Source organism: Theropithecus gelada, chromosome 14, assembly GCF_003255815.1.
Source record: "Theropithecus gelada isolate Dixy chromosome 14, Tgel_1.0, whole genome shotgun sequence".
In the NCBI taxonomy this organism is placed as follows: domain Eukaryota; kingdom Metazoa; phylum Chordata; class Mammalia; order Primates; family Cercopithecidae; genus Theropithecus; species Theropithecus gelada.
Window position 1 is genome coordinate 118,052,469 of NC_037682.1, and position 19,558 is coordinate 118,072,026.

At 42.7% G+C, this 19,558-nt stretch overlaps 1 protein-coding gene across 2 annotated transcripts in view; it reads right to left on the minus strand.

The window, feature by feature from the left end:
* Nucleotides 1-19,558, minus strand: part of KIRREL3 (kirre like nephrin family adhesion molecule 3) — a 575,536-nt gene that overhangs the window by 396,048 nt on the left and 159,930 nt on the right. The window lies entirely within an intron of this gene.

A 19,558-nucleotide genomic window follows, 5' to 3' on the forward strand; every position in this document is an offset into this window, starting at 1 on the left:
TGTCCTGGTCCAATGCCTAACCCATGGGGAACACTCAATACATTAATTTGAACAGAAATGAACCTGGTTGGTTCATATACATATATATATGCAACTTCCAACCAACATCCCTGCCTTTGGAAAGGGCTTATCTGGCCATTTTTGGATATTCTTGCTTTTTAACCTGGGACCCTGTAGTTTTCAGGAGAAGTGACATTTAATATGTGTGACCTGGGTAAAAATTATTTAACCATTAGGGTCCCCGGCTCCCTCATTTATAAAAGGGGAGACATCATTATTTCCATCTTATAGGGTGAGGTAGGCAGAATAATGCACTCCCTCCTAAGACGTCCATGAATGTGTGAATGTGTTATGTTACATGGCAAACGGGAATTAAGGTGCAGATGGAATTGAGGTTGCTGATCAGCTGAAATTGAGATGAGGAGAGTATCCTGGGCCATCTCAGTGGCCCGATGTAATCACGAGAGTCCTTATAAGTGGAGGAGAGAGACAGCAGAGTTCAGGTCAGAATGATGCAAGGTGCAAAAGATCCCACCAGCCCTAATTGGCTTGGAAGATGGAGGTAGGGGACACATGCCAAGGAATCCAGGCAGCCTCTGGAAGCTGGAAGAGGCGTGGAAGCAAATTCTCCCTAGAGTTTCCAGAAGGAACAGAGCCTTATGGACACCTTGATTTCATCCCAGTTAAATGCATTTTGGACTTCTCACCTCCAGAACTGTAAGATAGTCAATTAGTGTTGTTGTGAGTCACCACATTTGTGGTAAGTTGTTACAGCAACGATGGGAAGCAAAAGCAGAGTTAATGAGAGAATGACATTTTACAATGCTTTCGTAATCTGTAACCTTGGGCAAGCCCCTTGATATCTCTGTCCCTCAGTTTTTGTTTAAGTGTAATGTGGGTATGATAAGAATAACTATCTTATGGAATTGCCTAGTACACATGAAGCGTTGGAACGCTGAGACATGTTAAGGGCCCTGGACGTGTTGGCTAATGGTATTACTATTATATAAAGCACATAGACTGGCCATGTAGTATGTTCTCAAACATAACTATGCTTATTATCTGTTGTATGGGAAGGAGAAGGAGCCTTGGTGAGTGCTCTAGAACTTCCCCTAATTTCAGTAGCTCCGCTTACAATGAGGCAACTCAGCAAACCCTGAGCCCATGGGCCTGCCTCACACTAACCATTCTGGATTCAACTAACATTGATTATCTACCATTTAGAAGGACTGGTGCTAGGTACTCATATACTTGATGTCTTTTGCTGCTTTGAAATGAAAGCGTTATACTTCAGCTAAGGGATAAACCAAAGCCTGGAGGACAAGTGGGGGTGCAATTGAAAGTTGCTCATCTAACCTCCGGGGTCTTTGCTTTTCATTACAGGCTCATCTAACCTGGGCTTTATGCCTCCATTTTTTCTGACTCTAGGCAGACGGAATGGCCTTAGCAGGAATGCAGCTGTGTTAGACATGTGTGTCCTAGGAGACCCTGGGGCACTTTGAATCCTGGTCAGAATGGACTCTAAATGAGCTCATGTTTCTAAAGTGCTCTGCGCTCCTCAGAGAGCAGAATCCATTTAACTCCAGAGCCTGGATGGTCTCATTGGTGGGTCCCTGCAGTGGGGGACACGGTTTGTCACTGCTAGCACCAGGCTGGGGCCTTGGATAAATAGGGGGAAATCAGTCTCCAGGCTTCTCTCTCTGCCATCTTTTCAGCCACAATAAATTAATCTTCAGAAAGATAGAACACAATAAAAGAAGAGGGGGAAAAGAAACAACGACCAATCTGATAAGGCTGAAAGGAAAACATGCTTTCTGCTGCTCCAGTGCCCCAGGTGAAGTAGGGGGCTCAAGCCGGCAGGCGGGTCTGAAGGAGCAGACCAGGCACCCTGGTGCCAAGCACACTCCAGGAGTTGGGGACAGGTGGGCAGGGACCAGGTGAAGAGCCAGGGGGTGTCTTGCTGGAGCTACCTGTAGATTGTTCTGGATTCGTTAGCATCTCTCAAAATAAGATCAACTTGATGCTGATTAAAGCTGAAAAACCCCACAAGCCTAGCATTCTGAGTGTCTGACTCTAGGGCCCCTGAACAAATTGTTTTCCCTTTTCATGCTGATCCTTGTGAACTCTTTGGTTCAGCGTGGCTCGCCCATGGGGACAGGGCTGGAAATGGAAGCACAGGTTTCCTCCTGGCACCTAGCTGTCAGAGCTGTCCCCAAGCATCCCAGCAGGAGGCAGACAAACAAGCATTCTCATCCTGCAAGCTGATGTCTGTATATGCAAATGGACTGAAGAGCTCTCAGCCTTGAATCCTATTCAGAAAAGGTTTACAGAGCGCCTACCTGTGCCAGGTGCGTTCACAGAAATGAGCTGATTTCATACTCACAACAGCTCCGTGAAGCAGCTAGGTATTATTTACCTAAGATTCATTATGAGGACACTCAAGTTCAGGGAGGGTAAACAACTCCCCTAAAGTCTCACATCTAGCTGTGGCTATCTGAGACAGGTCTCAATCGATCCATAAAGTTTATTTAAGGGCGCATGCCCAGGAGTGGGTCTGTGGCTTTTTCCAAAGATGATGTTGAGGGCTTCAGTATTTAATGGGGAAAGGGATGATGTTAGGAAGAGAGGGAGACATTTTTTAAAGGTGTGGGTAAGTAAGAGACAAACGGTTGCTTTCTTTTGAGTCTTCGATCAGCCTTTCGCTGAATACACAATTTATATGTGAGAGGGGGTAGAGGAATAGCCATTTATGCCTTGGTCTAGCTCAGTAAATCTGCATTTTTACATGAGAGGAAGCAATCAGATATGCATTTATCTCAGGTGAGCAGAGGGATGACCTAGAGTTCTGTCTTTTGTCCCGCACCTGTGAAGACAAGCTGTCGATTTACACTGTCGGGGGTAAAATTCAATGGAACCATTTTAGAGTAAAGATCTTGGGGCCCACAAGGAATTTCCTAGTGGAAAATTGTGAGGGAGGTATGTAGCTTTTTAAAATCTTTGTAGTTATCTTATTTAGGAATAAAATGGAGACAGGATTGACTGATGAAGTTCCCAGCTTGAATTTTCCCTTTGGCTTAGAGATTTAGGGGTCCTGAGATTTATTTTCCTTTCATAGTGATTTCCAATTATAAATATGGGTGCCTGACCCAGTCTAGGGTACTTTCCACCATCCAGTGGCTACAGGTAATGTGGCTGTATGTAGACCAGTGAAAATGAAGCGCTTGGGCACAAATGTCCCTTGGAATTATGCTTTGAGTCTGTGCACTTGACCTCGAACAGGAATTTTAAACTTTGACAGCCTGGCGATGCTATGACCCGCTTCTCAGAATAATGTTTCAAAATATGAATATAAATCAAAATACCTAGGATTACAAAAGCAAGTTATTACACTGAAATACAATCATAAAAATATTAAAAAACAAATTTGTGGTATGGTAATGTGCCTTCTTCTTTATTAATACAATGAATAATGAGATCTAGCAAAGGTTTAATAACTACGGTAATTCCAACTAGTGATGAGCATAAATAACGTTTTGAGATTTCTGCAAAAACATTCACATGGTCTGAATACACCTGAGATTTTAATTGGTGACAAAAATCACAGGCCACGGCTGTTACCACTGGGTTTATTGTCTATACTTACAAGGAAAGGGAATGCTGCATTCCTGTTAGAAGTTACTGAAAATAAAATGTGATTTTTTTCCACCATCCAGGCTCATTGGTCCCTTTGATTCCCTTGGGTCAAGCACTTTATGTATTTTTACATGTTTAATCCCCACAGCAACCCAATGAGGTAGGTAGTTTTACTATCCGCATTTCACAGATAAAAAACCTGGGGCACAGAGGGATTAAGTATCTTGCCCAAGGTCACACAAGGCCACTGAGTTGATACGGTGAATCAGGTTGTCCTTCTCTCTCCAAGGGGGGATTCTGCAACCCTCTTGAGGAATATCATGTCAAGGATAATCTTTCTTTTGGATTTTTCCCAGTTGGGTTCAAACTTTTCTAGTCACTCCCCTTCCGGCAGACTTTTTCGAGTGCTGGTCCCTCCTCTCGGCCTGGTTAGCTCCTAGTCACCCATCAGATAGGTTTCCTTGGATACTCCCCCACCCCATTACATTTGCCTCCAGCTGTGGGATGTCTTCCCCACGGTATTTGTGAAACCTCTGTCTGTGTGGTCATTAAGTTATCACCTGCTTTTCTTGCTAATAGTGCACGCACGGGACAGAACTCTGCCTGGTTTGGATCACCTTTATATACCTAGCACCCAACTGTCTGTCTGGAAAAATGCCGATGCTCAGTAACTGCTTGCAGATTGAATGAATGGAGAATAAATGAATTACTAGTCACAGAGGTAAAACTGGTTTCCTCATCATGATTACCTACTTCCTTGATTTCCCTTCCCCCATATGACCATGTAGCCAATCATCAGCTATTCTTTTATTGCTCTTTATTAAATGGGTCTCTTTGTCTCTCTGGCCTTCAGAGCATCATTCTTTCTCTCCTGTGAACCTTCCCCAATTTTTTCAAACGTTATTTCTGCTTTCAGCTTCCTCTCGGCCTGCTTTGAACTTCCACGTTCTGCGTGGAAATTATTTCTGCTTTGAACTTTCACGGCGAAGATGTTTTGGGAAATACATGCTGGAGGTGTTGGGAGGTATGACTCCACACAGAAGCTGGCTCTCCTCCAGAGTTCTGTGTTCTGGTCTGCGGCAAGGTGGAAGCGTACGGGGTTTCAACCTGAGAGCACCGTTTCTACTCACCTCGAGGAACGTAGCTGTAAGACAGGAGTCAACAGTTTAGGCTGGGCAACAGATGGGTATCTAGCAAGATGCTTAAAGTGCTCTCCCCCAAAACAAAAGTTGTCATTAGGACGTTTAATTTTGGACTCCAGAGTCTCTCCTGCAGAGGGAAGACCTTATTCCTCAGCTTCTTTGCTGCAATGTTGAAAATGAGGCAGCGTAGCAGTGGTCAGCCCCCTCCCTTTTCAGGCTGCTGGGATTGCGGTGGGCAGAGGGCTTTCCTTAGTCTGTTTTTGGGGTGCTCCCCACCCAAGCAGCCTTTAATTTAGTCCGTATTTTCCTTTTTTACTGCTAGGTGTTTAGATAAATAATAGAGAAGAACAAAATGACATCCACTCCTCAGAGCCCCCAAACGTGAAGAATCGATATGGAAGTCTTCCCAGATTCAGATTTTTTTTTTTTTTTATTTTAGATGGAGTCTCGCTCTGCAACCCAGCCTGGCATGCAGTGGCACGGTCTTGGTTCACTGCAATCTCTGCCTTCCAGATTCAAGTGATTCTTTTGCCTCAGTCTTCCACGTAGCTGGGGCTATAGGTGCATGCCACCATGCCCGACTGATTTTTGTATTTTTAGTAGAGACGGGGTTTCTCTAAATTGGCCAGGCTGGTCTTGAACTCCTGACCTCATGATTCGTCCACCCTGGACTCCCAAAGTGCTGGGAATACAGGTATGAGCCACTGTGCCTGGCTAATTAAAATATTTTATTACATTTTCTGGGGGCAATTTAGATTACCTTAGAGAATTATAATATTGTCTCTTCTAGGGGTGAGAAAAACAGTAATGCACTTTAGAGGATATTCATTTGAACCTGTTTTGAAAATAATTCTAAAGGATTTCTAAAACCATATAAATGTATGGCTGCACCATTACATAGGTGGGCATATCCCAAAGTGACTGCCTTAAAGTTGATAACAATCTTTTGGGTATGTAAGTTTAGGTGTGTCATGTACTTTGGCTTGCACCTGCCTAAGTGAAAGGGTTCCAGGTGTGGGAAGGAGATCTTCAAATGACAGGCAGCAGAGAGGGGCAATTTTCTTCCTGTCTTTATCTGAGCTACTCTGAAAGAGGAGAGGGCACTGCCTTGTCATCTGATTGCCACTGGATAACATTCCAATAAATTACACAATGGTAAGAGCATTGGGTTTTGGAATTAGAATGACTTGGATTCAATCTTAGCTGATTTGTGACCTTGGGAGCAATGTGACTTATCTTCTCTGACACAGTTTTTCATCTGTAAATGGGGATAATATGACTTACCTCAAAGGATTATTATGAGCATTAAGTAAAATAAAGTATGTGAAGCATTTAGTAGAGTGCATGACATATGGTAAATATTTGTTAAAGGGCAGTACTTTCAAAAAGAGGTTATTCATCCAATTCTTCGTCACGCATGCTGTTTATGACTCAGTTTACTGAGTGCTTTAACATGCAGGTTAACCTGCATTAATCAAGTTAATCCCAATGTCCCCCCCGAAGAAGGTACATTCCTTTCCCTATTCTGAGCTGAGAAGTGATGCTAGCAAGGTGATGTGACCTGCTTGAGGTGCCCCAGGTAGTGGCAGGGAGGAGAGGTCTGAAAGGCAGGTCTCCTGGCCTCATCTGGGGTGACTTTCCCTACATCAAGCCTTGGTCTCTCCTACAAAATTATCTTGGAAGTCATTGAATAAGGGGATCTGGACTTCTTAGAATGTGGCAGTATAAAATAATATGGAATTCTAAAAATGAGTGTGGTTGTCCAATGTGATTGGTAAACAGCAGGACCAGGGGAGCAGGAAGCAAGCCAGGTGTCAAAGCAGCAAACATGAAGGGAGCACCCTGCTGGGCACAGATCTGCCCTCATCAGACCTGGGAATGGTGCCTCCTTAGGTCTGCATCCCTGTCCTAGTCTTGCACATAGGCTCTGCAGTCACGCTTAAGAATTCCTGGATCAATGGCAGCTTCTGGAAAGAGTGCACAACCTTTGAATGTGCCAGCTTGGAAATGCCTCCCCATCTAGGTGTCTCAGTTCTGAGAGTTTTTGTTTAATTTTTATGTTTTTAAGACCAGAGCTTAGCCAGACTGAATAGTTGGGTTCCCCTGAAAGTGGTGGTGGTAGATTGGGAGGGAATCCCAGGAAGCAGATCTGAAGGAGAGAGGACAGTGAGATGGGAAACCAGGAGAAGCCAGTAGGAGAGATGGTACAGAGGCCACTGCTGTGATTCCTCTGGACCTCTTAGGAAGTCTACAGAATGCCTCCCAAATTTATCCCTGAAGGACAGGAGGCTGGAGGGCTTGTCTGTCTGTCCCTGCAAGTGTTCCCTGAGCAGTAACTTCTGGACCCCTGCGGAATACTTGTGTGAAGGCTGAGGGGACTTCCACGGTGCTGGCGAAGGCTCCAAGGTGGGAAGTAGCAAGGTGGAAGCAGGAGGAGGAGAGCCTGAGCTCCTGCGGAGTGTCTAGCCCAGTTTGGGCTAAAATCAGTGGTGGATCAACAGGATCTGTCACGGGTGCTAATGGCAAAGCCAAGAGGGTTTTTCTGCTTTTCATCAAAGGTAAAGGGTAAAAGTTACAAAACAAGGAAATAGATGTGAAAAAGAATCAATTTGCGGGTATGCCCTTCATGAATCAATAACTTTTGCTAATCAATCCTAGTTGATTAAAAAGATCTTTTTGACCAAGGTTCACCCACTAGATTCCATAGGCATTGAGAATCCAGCTCAGAGGTAGAGTAGGCTACCTCTGTGATTTCAAGGGCCTCAGGGTGGTCTTGTGCCCCAAACTACCTTCTTACCTGCCCTGGAGTTACTTAAAATCCTTGGCTTATAGATTGACCCTTTGCATTGGGAAACCTACTTCCCAATGTTCACGTGTTCATTTACATTGTCATTCATCAAGAAATAGTTAGTGAGAACCTACTAGGTGCCAGGGACCAAGCATAGGGACTATAGTGTGGTCAAAATAGGAAGAGGGGAGGTAAGAATGGGTCCGTTTGAAGAGCTTACAGTATATATAGGAAACAGGGAAATACACATGTGAAAACCTTTATCATTAAAAGGCAAACTCTGGTTAAATTCTGAGAGAGTGTAACAGAGTCAGACAAGTGCGATGGGGATGTAGAGGCAGGGTTCCAGAAGACTGGATTTGCCAAGAAAGGCTGTTGGGAGGAAGTGAGTTTTGTCCTGAGCCTGGAAGGATGTGCATAGTCTTTCCACAGTTATTTCTCTAACCACACAAGCACTCTGCCTCTTTTCTTTTTCTTCCAGACTATTTCAAGGTACCAAAATAAATCCAAGAGTATGGCATTAATAGCCATGTTATGATCTTAAACCTCTGGTTGCCTTGCAAAAGCAAAAAAATCATCCCCTTACTGCTGGAAATCACATTGCTGGCTCACCTGGAAGTTGTTCATGAATGAACAACCCTTGCTAATCACTCTGGTCGATATTTATCATAGGTACATTTTACGAGATGAATTCTGTCACCAGTGTTGGCAGCTTCTCACCAAGTCCCACCAGCAGCTGCAAATATTCATTAATAATATTTTGTTTGGGTTCCCACTTGCCACTTTCCATCCTCCTGCTTCATAAGTATGAACAGCATCATTACCAAGTGGCACCCACAGAATGGAACACAAAGGCAACTTGGAAATTTTAATGAAAACAGATGTTGAGAAATGCCATTATCCCATGCACGCTACAATAAATAGCATTAACATTTCTAAGTGACAGGCCTCTGAATTGGACTGCAAGGAGCTCACATTTACAATTAAATGAGGGACTTATCCTTTTGCATCCCTGTATTCTACAGGTGGCTCGGTGACAGTCATCTCTTAGTGTTTCGATTTTAGTGCGGCTGTTAAGAGCCAGCTAAGCAGGGATTGGACAGGCAGGCACTTAGGAAGGTGTTAGTGCCAGATGCATTCATTGTCTAACTGCCTGGATGCAAAACTAACTTAGCATAGCAGCTGAATGTGAAAGCTCTTGAAATGATTTCTTCTTAAACAGTGCACTCCCTGTGCCAAGGAGGAGCATCATTGTTTATGTCACTAATGACTACATCCTGGGCCTCCGTGCATTTTGTAACCCCTGTTCCTTTATTAGAGCAATCAGAAAAAAGATCACATAATTACCAAGATGTTGCTTTATGGGCAAGGGGTATGGCCACATATGCCTTCATAGATGTGAATAATACCACCCTGGGTATTATTATCATCCAGATTTCACAGATGCTAAACCCCAGCATAGCAGTTAGGAGCACGGACTGCGGATCGTAGAAGATTGAGGTTGAAGCCTGGCACTGCTACTTACTAGCTCTTGGTTCTCAAGCAAATTGTTTATTTTGTATGGGCCTCACTGTCTGCACCTGTAAAACAGGGGACAGTGATATTTACTTTCAGGATGTTGGGTGAGTATCAAGTACCCGGTGTGATGCTCACTGATAGCTGTTGGCTTAGGCTCAATTTTGAGGTCACTATTATCCCACCTATTCACTGGTGTAAGATCGCCTTTACCAAGGTAATGTTCCATGAGGACGGTGATGGCCAGAGAAATGTTGGACTCAAGCAGGGCACAGCTTTCTTGGAGCCTATGCTCCTTATATGTTAAGTCAATCTCTCTGACTCTTTCTGTCTCTCTCTCTCTCTCTTTACCCAACGACTCATCTTTTGAATAGCCATCCCAGACATCAGGTAAACCTTGCCATGACTGAAAGCATTCTTTGAACCACTTTCTCCAAGCAAATAGGTACATTTAATTCTAAGAAGACCAAGACACCTTACAAGCAATACATGGAAACCTCCTTAATTGACTCAGCAATTGCAGAATGCATCCCTGAATGACTTTTACCCCAAATTTAGAAGTTGGAAAGGGGTCACATGTAACAGAAAATACGTATTTTCTAGTTGTTTTTTTTGAAGTATACTTGGCCTATAGTATTTCCTGAGGGGATCCTAATACCTTTCTATTAAAGTGCCAACCTGAAGTTGTAAATTTAGAGAAACAATTTGAGGTGAGGGTTTGACACAGCAGATGGCAGGGGACTAATGACAAGTTCAAACTCTTGGCTGAGCATTTGGAACATCTCATTATTTGTAAAGCGTTGTTTAGAAATTGCCTTCCTGGCACAGAACTGGTTGACACACAGATATTAATGCATCTAACCCTCCAAACTGTACAGATAATTTGCTCCTTAAGTCTTTATATTTAATTGATTTAATTGGCTTTATACTATATAAATATTGGAAACTGAAAAATTCAATGTTATTTCCTTATCAAGTATTTCTGCATTTACACTTTTAAGATGAGGAAAATGAGCCACATGTCCCAGATTCCACAGCAAGAGGGAGTCCAAATGGGATAATAGGGTCAAGTTATTCTCACACTTGACAGCATATCAGGATGACCCTAGGTGTGCACACAGTGTGAACAGACCTTCCTCCCTTTGGCTCAGCGCTGTATGAAATGTGCACACTGAGAATCTACTAATGTAAGGCCAAGGGGTCAATGTGTGTTTGCTTTGAACGTGAATCTCTCACAATGATTACACGCCAGGGAGATAAATGTGATGGAGAAAATAAATAAACAAACACGTGAAAGTTATAATAGCTTTAGAATAAACGTGTTCCTACAAGGAGATCCCTGGAAATGCTTGTACATAAAGGCAGCCTCCTCCCTTTCCCAGACCTGAGATTATCCTGAGAGAAGCTTGAAGCAGGACTGTATTTGAAGACAGCAGGTTCCTTGCACGTTCAAAACCACTCAGAGTTAGTGCTCTGTATCTCATCATGGCAGAACCAGATCGTGAGGTAAGCTTGTGGTGCTACAATATTACTGTTGCAAATGTGTGGTCCTAAAGGGTCTTCTTTGGAAGGGCTCTGCTCTCAGAAATGGCCTTGGGCTTGCAAGCTGGGAATGTTTTCATGAGCAGACGTGGATTCGGAAAGGGTCAGTGTGGCTCAGGATGCAGCAACTGGGGAAATGGAAAACCTACTCTGTTTTGGTCTGGACTCCTTTCTCGTGCTTCGATTCTTCAAGGATCAGACAGTGTTTGTTTCGTGTTTCTGTTTGGTGTGCAGACGATATATTCCCTTTAACGTGGATTGGTTCAAGTAGACTTCACTGTGGTGCACAGATCAAGCTATGTTAAAATAATGTGAAAGGTCTGCATTGAAGCAATCTGAAGCAGAGAATTCCGCGTTTCAGGCTGCTACACCACCTTTAAATCAACTGAATGTGTCCGTGTGTGGCTGTCCATAGACTCTTCTCACTGCTGTTATCCTCATAATAGGATCATTCAGGCTCTCTTATCTGGTCTCCTAGATGCTCGTCTCCAACTATTTCACACCGAAATGATTTGTTACCCAGCACCACCCTTCTTCCTGCAAGAGGCATAAGGATGAAGCAAGTTTGCTTTAATGGGGGACTTAGTTTTCCCTGTCCTCAGTTAAGTATTTTATTTACAGAGCTAATGAGCCCTTAGAAGCATGAAATAGACACACCCACACATTACAGAAAAGGCACACACAAGTGCAAGTTAAAATAATTTAGAGCAGACTGGATTCACTGGTGGCTCTGAGACCAGTTTGCCCACTGCAGGTCTGTGCAGCCATGTCCCTGTTGACAGAGATGCATTTGATCACCTCCACCTCCACACCATTTGCTGTATTAGCCAAGTGTGTGTCTCTTCATCCACTGTGGCTCCCACTTAATTGGTACCCTTTGAATATCAGCAACCCTCCCTTTGGAGAGCCGGGGAATGGGAGTCACAAAAGTGTTTTCTCGTGCTGAAATACGCAAATTGGAATTTCTTTATGAAGACAGTTGGTGATGTGCTAACATGTACAACGAATGTACGCCATCACACCTTTAGCCCCCGAGCACAGCACGTCTCCAGGTAAGCAGACAGGCTGCAGACACACAGAGCTACCCTGCTGCTGTTCAGCAAACCCTGATTTCAAATCACACACCGCCCATCTTCCTGAGGGTCACATTTCTCTTTGCTCATTGTTTTTGTAGGTCTGATTAAGTCTTATATTCCTGAAAATGAGGTTCAGCCTATATCTGACTCCAGATTTATGAGGAAGAATTAACACCCTGCTGCTTCCTGAAGCTTTATTCCCTTGCAAGTCTACGTTTTGTTTCAGCCCTTGGAGTCGACCACATATTTTCTTGCAACTTCTGTTGCTGTTAGCGTCCATGTCTCCAAATGCACTGACCCAAACGTACCAGTGCTTGGGAGAAAGGTTGTCTTCTATTCATTTAAGATTTTTTTTTTCTACTTTATAATTATGCACCAGGAATAGCCCAAATATCACCAAAATGTAACCTACTGCAATACATGAAGAAATTTAAGTTGCAGTTTGAGGTTTGCCTCTAATTCCTAGAGGCACTTTTTAGTGCTTTCCGATCCCAGCACATTATCTGTTTTGTAAGCTGGGAGGTGAGGTTGTCATAGGTCATTTGGCCCAGAATTTGGGTGGGCCTTTGATTTCTTTCCAGGGTTTACTTTCCACACATCTGCAGCCACCAGAATGAGTCGGAGCTAGGCTGAAACTATTAATCGGTATCGTGGTTAACATCTTATCCAATTTGGGCCTAAGAGAAAAGCCTGACTCATAGATACAATGTGGAATTTATTTGCCTTTTCGGAAGCCCCAAGAATCATTTCTATCAGACTCTGGCTCCCGGCAGAAAAGAGAAAAAACTGATGACATTGGAGATCATCTCATCTGCTCACTATTGAGGAAAAATTAGAAATCACATCACTCAAGAGCACTGTGAATGCCATGACAAAAAATTATTTTGAGATGCGATTGGCTTGAAATTCTGATGTCTAAGAATCTTGCCCTATCTGATTTGTAAAGAAGAGAATTCTCAGGACAGGAGTCTCAGCAACATCCTTGAAGGCCTTCCTCACTGGCGCATGCACCCCATGCTGGACTGCACAGAATGGCACTGCCAAAGCACTCCCATCCGTGCAGCTGGCCCTGCGGCCCCGGCCTGTGCCACCATTCCAGACACACGAGGAACGCACCACAGCTGGCACATAATTAGAAGCTCACAGCAAACAGATCATTGCTTTTTTGTCAGTGTTCCTCCTACTGACCGTGCTCAGAGCATGGCAGATCCACCCACATGCCAACAAAGACAGGGCAACAAACAGATATCAGGGAAAAACAACCCAGGTGCCTCCAGTCGTGTGTTTTGCAGTGGTTTCCCTGCCACTTCCCTCCTGTCCAGGACATAATTTTGTTTGAAATTTTCTGTCTCTACCATCGTGGAGTTTCCCAGTGAAAGTCCTGTGATGAATCCTCAGTGAGTTGAATTCTCCTGAAGACTTATCTTTAATAACGTCACTCCATGCAGAAAACAATTCAAAGCAAAGAAGAGCTGCTTTAGGCTCTATACCTCCCAGGGCTTGGAAGTAATTTTCTCCTATAAACATCATTGACATGCCCAAGAAGGTATGTGGCACTTGCTCAGATTTAAGAAGGTCCTTTGACCCCTTGTGGATGCTAAGATATAGCCAAAGAATAAATAGGCTGGTAGAAACTTTAACAATGTGTGATGTCCAGAACTTGAATGTAGGAAAAGAATTACATTAAAACAAACCAAAAGTCAGCCAGAAAAGAAAAGCAAAGCAGCCAGAAAGATTCAAGCTCCTTGCAAATCCAAAGATGGGCTTCCCTATCAAATTTTAAACAAACACAACTAAAATTTATGAAAGGCCTACTACGTGTTTAATCCTATATGTGTTGAGCATTGGAGGCAGAATGAGAATTCTGATGTGGTCCCTAGCCCCAGGGAATTTATAATATCATCAATGTGAGCAGAGGCTTGAATAAAGCACTATGGGGGTTCAGAGGGGGACACAGATTCTGCATGAAGGAGTGTACCTAGGAGATGGGTATTGAAGGGTGGTGTTGTAAAGAATATACTCCTCTAAAGAGGTCTGGCTTCTGCCAGTACCTTTGCTAGTGTCTCTAGTGCCTTCCTTTGCCTAGGGGATTTGGTTCACACTTGGATAGTCTAGCAATGTGATTTAGGATGGGGGCTTTGGGTCACGAGGCACCAGCGCACTAGAGACTGAGATCAACCATATGGGCAATCAATCAATCAAGCTTGCCTCTGTAGTGGGGCCCCAATAACAACTCTGAACACAGAGGCTCAGGTGAGCTGCCCCGTCTTTAATGATACTTGGTGTGAGTTGTTACACATTGATAGAAGGAAAGTAACATGCCCTGACTCCAAGGGAAGAAGACAGGCAAAGCTCTGTGTTCTGTACTTCTCCAGACCCTTCCCTGTGTTCTTCTTTCTATGGCTTATTTTAATCCTTTCCCCACAATAAACCATAACCGTGAGTATAATAGCTTTCAGTCAGTTCTGTGAGTACTTCTCACAAATTATCAAACCTGACAGTGGCTTGGGGACCCTTTTGCCCTTGCAGCTGATGTCAGAAGTAATGTGGTCTCTTGAGGGACCTATTCGTTCTAATGGTTCAGTTGGCATAACTCACACAAAGATGAACGGGATTTTGTAAGGGAGAGGAGAAAGGTGCCACAGGAAAACTACTCAATCTGATACCTTTAAGGTTCCTCCCTGATATAAATCCTGACTCCAACAAAGCCTTGATAAACAGCTTTTGTGCCCTTACCAGGATTCTAAAGTATCTGATAGGGATCTGAGCCAAGCCGATATATGGAAGATGAACAGAGTGCCTGAACTGAAGTTAAACCATACAGTTCAAAACATCTTTACTGTATTGACAATCTGGTTAAAGGTGCCTGTTTGAGACTCCCGGAGGATAAAGTTCTTTTTCTTATTTACCAAATAAAGAATATGGTAGCAAGAAAGCCAACTTTTTGTTGTGTATATGACTTGTGGAGAGAAGAGAAAATGTTGAGAAATTTTTTCTTAACTCCTCATTGCAGAATGAGTCAATGAAAGAGTTGTCATCTCCTAGTGCACAAAGTGGACATTATCTAGGGGGATGAAGCATGCACGTGCTGCGTGGTGAGATTTGACATAGGGCTGCATCCTCGAGGAAGCTTTCTTTGAACCTGGTGGTCATGGAAACCTCACATATGTTCTCACGACACCCTGGGCATGACTCTGCCATACCTCTTCTTATAGAACAACAAACTTATTTTTGTGCTGCCTTCTAACAGAACCTGAGACCCCTAATGGTTGGATCAGTGTAGTCCTTGCTTTGGTATTTTCAGTCCCTCAGACATTTATGGGCCTGACCCACAGAAGATATTTGTTAAGTTTTTTTTTTTTTGGTTGAATGAATGAACTAACCAACAGCTTCAGAGTAGTGTGGTTTAGAGGAAAGAATAGAACTTTTGGATTAAAAAGCCAATTGTGTTCAAATCCAAGCTTGGTCTTTAACAAGTGTGTGGCCTTGGGTAAATGACAACTTCATCCAAAATCCAGTTTATTCAACTGTGAAGTGGGTTTAATATAACCAGTCTTAGAACCTTGAGGGAGGCAATACATGTAAGAACACTTGCTCTGGGTCTGACAGCTAGTAAATGTTCAATGCCAATTAATCCCCTTTCTTTTTTCCTGGAGTACAAAAAAGAAAACAATCAAATATAGCTGAGATAATATTTCAAAACCCTGAATTCAAACCTATGAACTTGTTAGACAAGGACATGTCTAGACTCAGAGTGGGAATAGAAACCTGGTGAATTGGTGGGTAGGAGTCTCTATCATGGGATTGCTTCCACAATAATTACGAGGGAATCAGATCTTGCCTAGGACACAGGTCCAGATTTGAAAGAACCCCCCTTCCCACCTTTTTCAATGCTCGCTACATCCAGGGACATACTCTGCTGTGAAAGTGTCACAGCAACACAGGGAATAATGACTCCATCTCCTTTGAACTGAAGCATAGGTAGGCTAACTAAAAGTAATTTTACAAAAGATGTCAGTGGTCTGGCAATGGTACCTCAGTGACAAACTATTGTGATTAAAGGTGATTTTGTCAAAGCATAACACTATCTCTCACAATGGAAGCTTTGTTTATTTCACATGGGACAGCAACTTGCTATCCATTTCTAACAGCTTGCAGTCTATGTCCAGGCATACATCCTATCTCTCTACACTCCTAAAGCCCCAAAGAACTGCCATTTACAGAAATACGTCTAGGATATAATCTGAAGTTAAATGCGTAGTTGATTCACCATTATCTTGGGTTATTTGGAATTCACATTATTTATGTTACTAATCCTGTCCCCAGACCTCTAAGTCATTGCCCATCATCCCTCTAACAAATAATAATAACAGAAAAATCTCCCTCAATGTTATATTTGGACATCATCTGTCTGACAGGTAATAAGATACTGCAACTACAATGATTGAAATGAAGGGAAAAGATTGTTAATATAATAGAGTTTCTACTGGGCATGCTTTAAATCAACGTGCAGAAGCAATTTAAACGACCCATCCTGTCATCATGTTTACAATACATTGATTTCTCTCTTTCCTTTTCCCCCCTGTGGTTTTTATCTCTTAGGTTATTTTTCCCCTTCCTGTGAATTTGGATAGCGAGCCAAAGGAAAAGAAACTTCAACAAGAAGTCTGGCTCAAATCACTCTACGGCCAGACTGCACCTTTTATAACGTTTCTAATAAATCATGAGGAAAAAGAAATCTCTGCCATAGTAGCACATTTGACAAATTGAAATTAAATTTTGCCAACTCTGGAGACACCAAGATAACCTGCTTTGATATTTCTTCCCTGTTAATAGTTAATGGGTAAGAGGGAACATTTGAGATTTCTGTTTTTTAAAGCACCTCCCTCTGATCAAGTGTGATTCTCAAAACCTCAAGTCCATATTCAGCATGGAGTATGAGTTCAGGGGCTAACAATAAATATGGATATTTTTGCATATAGATGTATATGTATTTTTTTCCTTTAATTCTGAAATTATTATCTCAGAGAGTGGTAAATGGAAGTTTTTGCTAGCAGTGAATTTTCAGGGTTTTCAGCTGTCAGGTTGGAAAAATGTATGGCAGTAATAAAGGGGGGAAATATATGATCCATACATAAAGAAAAACGGGACTTGTTTGGCATTATAAAGTTTTAATGCCTCTAGGTAGCAAAGGCTCCAAACAAATTCCCTTCCTTTAAATCTTCTTATGCTCACTTCAGATTGTGTCTCTCACATTCCTGCTCCCAAGCCTGTAAACAGTGCTGTGGCTGCAGAGACTTGCATACCAAGGAGGAAGAGGCACCGCACGGGCTGCCTCCACGGGAGGACTTGGCTTTTCTTCTTCTGTACGGGTCAGGGTGAAGAGTACGTCAAACCTCTAGCTGGCAATGAGCCATGAAAAAGTTTTTCACGGAAACAACATTCATGGAGTGTGCCTTTGTGCCTTTCTAGAAATTTCCACATGCTGCTGAAAAATAATGATCAAGATCATCAACATGTATCGATCACATACAATTAGACCATGGTCAAGGTTGGGTGCAGCAATACTAGGGCGACGGCACCTGCCTTCAGAGAGCTCATTGTCTTTTGGGGGAGAAAGATAAGATACCCTATGAGGCTGCCGACATAGCCTAGAATAGTGTTTACATGCAGCACGGGGATGAGAATTATTAGTTGAATAAACGAATATGAATGTAAGGTTGTCATTAATTAATTGGTAGTGGAAAGGGTATTGAAAAGTTTTGTTTTGTTTTGTTTTGTTTGGGGGGCTGGAGGAAAAGAGGTTGAATGTGTATCAATGAAGGAAGTGACTCTCGATCAGGGAGGAGAGGAGGAAACGCCACACTAGTTCCAGAAAGCTGTTCTTCAACCTCACTTTATATGACATACATTTCGTTTTTAATGACAGGTTTGCCTTGGGTAAAAAGATAATGATGAGTCAGCATATTATAGGCAAACAATCCAGGCCATTGTGTGAAGGTCTTTGCTCTGGTGGAAATGTGTTATCTCCCTGAAACATCCGGGCGGGTTCCTCTGCTGTCACTGTACAATTTGCATGCTTTGGTAATGTTTTATGTATTATGCTACTTACACGCTAAAATGTACATGCACGCTCCTGCAAATTTAGGTAAATTATGAATAAATTAAATCTTATCTAAATAAACAAGTGTCTTTTTGAACCAAAATGCAAGCTGTCATGAATATTTAAGTGGACAAGGATGAATCCTCTTCCTCCTGCACTTCTTACAGAGTGTATTCTGTACTCTTGATTGCAGGAAGGAAAGTGTACACAGCTAGAGAAACAAAATCGACTGCTCACTAGGGACATGAACGTGGAGAAATCTGATCTGGCGGAGTGATACATTAAAAAATCAGATGCATTATGGAAATTAAGTTATATGGGTGTCTCCTAACCCTGGTAATCTCTGCCTTTTCACACTGTATTGGAGATGCAGAGTTTGAGCACGGAGTTATTATTTTGATCTTTCTTTTAGTGGAAAGAGGCATCCCATGCATATTTCAACTCCAGAACCTAAGGAAATCTGGACTAGTTGCTTGTTGGTTTATATATTATTTCTGTAGGAAGCTCATGAGCATAAGGATCGGCTCATTGAAAATCTAAGTTTTCAAGAACATTCAGCGCCCAGGGTCAAGTCTAAGGATCTCAGTTAATGTTTTCAGGCCGCATCTCCATAGTCTTGTTTTCCATCACTCACAGCATCTGAGAATCTGAGTTGAAAGGGCAGATGGGGATGGAGTTAGAAAATAATCAACAGGGAAGTTTTATAAACTTCCTTCAAAAGGCCATGCTTTCCCACCTACACACATTAGCCCCCTTCATCCAAGGTTTCACGCTCCGATGTCAGTTCTCTCACAACTGTGGACTAAAAATATATGTGGGAAATTCCAGAAACAAAAAATTCCTAAGTTTTAAATGGCACGCCATTCTGGGTAGCATGATAAAATCTTGTGCAGAACAGCTCCATCCTGCTCAGAACCTGAATCATCCCTCTGTGCAATTTCTCCGGGCTGTCTGTGCTATTTGCCTGTAAGTCACTCGGTAACCCTCTGGGTTTTCAGATTGAATTTCACAGTATCACAGTGACTGTGATCAAGTAACTTTTATTTTACTTAATAATGGCCCCAAAGAGCAAGACTAGGGATGCTGGCAATTTGGAGATGCCAAAGAGAAGCTGTAAAGTGCTTTCTATAAGTGAAAAAGTGAAAGTTCTCGACTTAAGGAAGGAAAAAATTATATACTCAGGTTGCTAACATCTATAGTAAGAATAAATCTTCTATTCGTGAAACTGTCAACAGTACATTGCTATTGTTTAATTTTATGATTGTTGTTGTTAGTCTCTTACTGTGCCTCATTTATAAATTAAGTTTTATCATAGGTGTGTATGCATAGGAAAGAACATAGTGTATATAGGGTTTGGGACTATCTGTGGTTTCAGGCATCCCCTAGGGGTCATGAAACATATCTCCTGCAGATAAAGGGGTCAACAGTCCTCTTATATATTCTGTTCCTTCTGTCTAGAGGCCCTCATCCTCTTTGTCTGAAACAACTGCAGCTTTCTTGCTTCAAGACTTGGGTCTTCTCCTTCATGGAGCCTTGTCTAAGTTCCCCAGGCAGAGCAAGGCATGTTAACCTAGTTGGAAGCCCCAGGAAGGCAAGGCCTATGTCTGCTTCTTCTCCCTATATCCCTGGCAGCCAGCACAATGCCAGGCATGTAGAAGGCGTTAAAAAGAAATTCCTCCTAAAAAATGTGTCTCCTGTGGTGTCTGAGCTTATTGAATAAATCTCTCTATGGCACCATAAGATGGCTGTAATTCATTGT